At 29.7% G+C, this 4,940-nt stretch overlaps 1 long non-coding RNA gene across 1 annotated transcript; it reads left to right on the forward strand.

The window, feature by feature from the left end:
* Positions 1-775: 775 nt before the first annotated feature.
* Positions 776-1,890, forward strand: LOC121120997 (uncharacterized). The gene is made up of 2 exons (XR_005865316.2): positions 776-1,206; positions 1,258-1,890. It is a non-coding gene; the product is annotated as an uncharacterized lncRNA (long non-coding RNA).
* Positions 1,891-4,940: the final 3,050 nt, after the last annotated feature.

Consider the following 4,940-nt stretch of genomic DNA (forward strand, 5'->3'; position numbering starts at 1 on the left):
GTATGGGATGATTTCATACAAGATACAGTAACAATTTATATGTTAGAAGCAGAATAGAATATGCTTTGCAGAAAAAACTACCGAGAAAAGAGTGGAACGTTAATTTTAAGAGTCTAGAATCATATTCGACTTGTTTTCTAACGATAAATAATAAGGAAATCTGGGGTGAGCTTGAAGTGCCCAGTTTATATAAATGAAATTGATATAAATGTGATTGAGATAAGTGATTTCTGTGCCAAGAACACTGAAAGATTCTTATTTATGAAATAGTTTTTCTGAGAGGCTCTCTCTGTTTCTCACTAGCTTTTTCATTCAATTATACTGTCTTTTTATGGAACTTCTTAGTTCTTATAGAAGTATCAAGTAAATGGTGATTATGTAGAAAATATGGAGGAATTGATGTATTCTTGAGCATAAAGACAATGATTAACGAGGTCAAAAGTGACTATCACAACTTTGATGTGAAAGGCATAAAGAAGCGAGATCCTTTTAACAGAACATGACATTGAAAAGAAGATTAGAAGCATATTGAAATGGAATAATATGAACTGCTAGGAAAGGGAATTATTGGTGGATGTGGATCCATATATCGGAATGCATTGTATGAAAGATCCATCCAATTATATATTGTTCTTCACAGTACCAACTCCTCCATCTTTCTCACTTTCATCCTTCAAATAAGTAAACAAGTTTGATATAGATACCTACACGTGTACAAAGGCTTTGTGAATTCAAAATAAGTTGTGAGTTCTCTTTTTACATTACAAGACAAAATATTACAATTACTAGTATTTGTTTTTTTTAAGCTCCTTACGTTATACGGAGGATGTTCCTAAATTATGCTACCCTCGTGCCACCGATATTTGAGATTCGTTACCTCTCTTAAAGCTCCATTTCTCAATTTAAACGTCAAGAGTTACTCCTGATGAATTGTATGACAGCTTTTAATGCACTTGAGTGTTTACAAAAGACATTGTGGACTGTTGTAAAATAAAGTGTTTTCAACTAACGTTTAACTCATTTAACTATTATTATATAGACATGCACTTCAAATAGCCTTATATCACAGCAACATAGTACATAGGATCTTTTGAAACTGCTACAATAAAGTAATTTGAAAGAATGTGTGATAATAACTGAAGGCGTTTTTATTACTTAGTCTAAAATGTCATTGAGGCTGTAAAATTGTGGATCTAAACTCTAAAGGTATTATATAATTATACTTTTAGTTAAACATTGATTGTTTTTTATACAAAGGAAATAAAGATATAGAAGAAATCAAGGAAATTCAAGGATGTCATCTTCCAGATTTATACCAAATTAGTGAATCAATTAAGTGACAACTTAACCTACATAACATGGCGGGTTATATTTAGAGAACTATGTGAAAAGTATCTTGACTTTCTGAGCCTAGTCTACCTCATATAGACACATCCTTCCTGTACAACCGATTGTTAGGGGTACAATAACAAGTGAAAAGTAACCATCGCAGAGTTCACAAGTCTAAGTATCCCAAGTATGTTTATATGAATTTTCTGTATCTGACTCAGATGGCATATTTTAAATAATGAATATTATAAACCTTTTCATTAATATAAGTAGAATATATTAGTAAAGATTTCGCATGTTATACATTGAAATAAAATTTGTAGGTTTGTGCGCTAGGAATTGCAAATTTTATTTTTTCAAAAATTTCAACTTGAAATGACACCTTATATTCTTTATTTATAAACAGATGGTGTTATTCTGGTTCAATGGAAACAATATGATGTCCACTCCTATTAATTGTATCAATATTTTAAAAATTAGATCGTTATAAAATAAAATGCATGTACTAAATATATTATAACACATTTATTTATGTTTAATAATATATACTTACTACAATTATCGATACTATTGTCATTGTAAACTAAAATAAATGAATCCAGTTCGTGATGGATACAACTTTATAATTGAGGTAAACATGAAGGGTGAAATAACTCTTCTCTTAAGTTTGCCAGAATCCCCTCTTAGCTACGTTGAAGTCATTATATAGAATGCATTACTGATATAATCATGATTTCATAATTGTTCATCACCTCTCAAATCATCAAGAGCCTGTAAATAAAACATTAGTAGACTTTTATCACCCAAAATATTTCTCAAAAATAAATATTCAGTCATTTATCTCTGATCATTCGTAACAGTTACTTCTTGAGATTCATTGACTTTCTTTAAATCCAGTCTCTGATGCAAAAATTTCAATTCTCTGGTACAATCTAGATCTCCAAGACTCACTCTGTTCCTGTTGCAATTAAACTAAATTTTCCACAAGAATAAAAAAACTTTAGGTTGCTGAAGGAAATTCCATACCAAGTAAACATTCATCTTCATGAGATATGTCTGTGCAGAGGAAGAAATATAATCAAGGAAAGGAACTCGAGGCCCTTATTGATAGAGTTTAATCATCTAATTCAAGACATCTTCATCCTCCGAGTCATTATCTTCGCTTTTGTGTCCACTTGAATCCAGCTTTGACGTGTTCATTTTGATATTTATATTGAATAACTATTAATGATTATATTTAATACTTTATAAAACCTAAGTTAAGAATTTTTATATGCTCAGTAGCGCCATCTGTTAGCCATTCACATTGAAAAGCGCTAAAATTAAAATCTGTATAAAATCTTTAATGTAAAAGTCTTTAATTGTTTCATCTTACTAATGTACAGAACGTTAGTCCGCTGAATAAATCCTGAGCGCGCTCCCGCTCAGTTACTAATTTTGTGAGCGTGCTCCCGCTCGTTTTGTAAAACAATGAGTGCGCTCCCGCTCAATGAAAAATGAACAACACTCATTTTTTCGCTCGTATTTGAACTTGACAACACTTTATTTATGTAAGTTACAAAAAAAATCCTATTCAATTTTTCCCTTTCAAACCTATTTTATCTAATAGATAATGGTAAAAAAGACATTTTGATACCAAAATCATGTCTCTAGATTCAATATTAAGGAAGTTATGACCAATTAATCATTGGAATTTTTCGTAGAGTTAAATTTGTTAATGTTATAACCTACACCAAAATCTGTGGTATAATAAAATATGATATTTCAATAAGACAACACAACTTTCTTAAACATCAAGAGAATTTAATGAAATTTTCCTGAATTACAGAATACAGTACTGTGCAAAAAGTGATATTTTTAAATACCTACAATTAAATTGTATAATATGAAATTATAGTATATGAATACCACGCTCTCCGTTCAATTAATGATATTTATAGAAAAAAAGAGAGGTAAAAAATGAAGATCCAGTACTTTTATATTGTGCAGTAATAGAAATTAAATGTGCTCATGGCGGGTTTAAATTTATGCACTTTGCATTTTTAAATAAAATAAAAACTTTACAAAATATAATATTGTTAAATGCATTAACGTCCATTATACCGTTATTTGATCCATTATACTGTATTTATAAATTTGAAAGCTATCTTAAAATGACTTACGTTATATCAAATAGTGCGATTAAACGAAGCAACGGATTGAAAAAAAAATTGTCTTAGGGGACATGTAATTACGATAAGTCGTTCAATTTCCTGATAATTAGTTTGAGATTACAGCCAGGGTTCTGAAGTTTTTTAACTTAGGCTTGCGCGAGATTTTGAGATCTTATGTCAATTAACAATATAAAAATATTAGAAAATCGTATTTCAGTTGAGAAAATTCGTATTACTAAAAATAAAGATTTATCTTCCAACGTAATTTACATATACGAAGGAAATGGTAGTGTCTCTGAGGGACCTGATGTCTGAGTCTTCATAGAGTGACCAGCTACATGAGAGTCAAACTCATCAAGCGAAGACAGTAGAGAGCCACAGATACAGCATAAAAAAATATTCTAGCTTTTCTTGAAACATAACTTTAACCGTCTTTTCTTGTAATCTTTCTTTAACGCTCAAATTTTTCGATGTTATCTCATAAGATAAAGACAACTGAAATAGTAATAAATAATAATAAATATAAATGAGGGAAAATTCGAGCGATTTTTTTGCATTTCTAAAATGGCGAGCGCGCTTCTGCTCTCGCTCGTCATTCGAATCAATGAGCGGGCTCCTGTTCTCTCGCAATAATTTTGAGCGGCGCTTACTAATGCTTTGTCAATGTATTGTGTTTCTTATGACTGACTACCTTGTCAATAATTTAAGTATTTAAGATCTTATTTTCCCTTTCAATTCTATTCAACAAAAAATACTATGACATTCAACTGATGAAATGTATTTGTAATTATTACTTCACAGATCGACTTTTTCTATAGATTATAAATAAATCATATTTGTCGTAATAATGACTACACTATAGATTATCTAGCAATAAATCTCTGCATTACAAAGCCTATACTTATCACTTACTTGATATAGGTAGGTACGATAAAACATAAATACAACTTTTTCTTTATAGCATACTGACCTTGCTTTTCCCGATAAAGTATATTTTAATGGAAATGAATTATGTCGAAATTATACACTACATGTAAAATCAAAACAATTAACCGAGGAATAATAAAAAATAAGATGCAAATATTCTTAAATGGGCGAAAAATTACATTTTAGAGGAAGAAAATAGCATTTTTTATTATTATTATATGTTCTTCAAAAGACTATTAAACTCCAGAGAGGAAGTAATTTTTGATGGGAAATATCATTTTGATATCAATCGTTAAGTTTCATTTAACGGATTCCAACGTACCTATATATATATATCTATGTGTACAATGAAAATATAAATATATGTATATAAAAAGCCTTGAGAGGTGAAAGACTTATGAACGGTTTGACCAACCTTGAAGTTATTTGAGACAATTACTATCCAATAATTTCTTTTATAGCTATCTACCAGTATTGGAATCATATTTTTATTTATGAAAATAAATTATGAAATGAAAGTCTTACATTTAT

This window comes from Lepeophtheirus salmonis, chromosome 1 (assembly GCF_016086655.4).
Source record: "Lepeophtheirus salmonis chromosome 1, UVic_Lsal_1.4, whole genome shotgun sequence".
Lineage (NCBI taxonomy): Eukaryota > Metazoa > Arthropoda > Copepoda > Siphonostomatoida > Caligidae > Lepeophtheirus > Lepeophtheirus salmonis.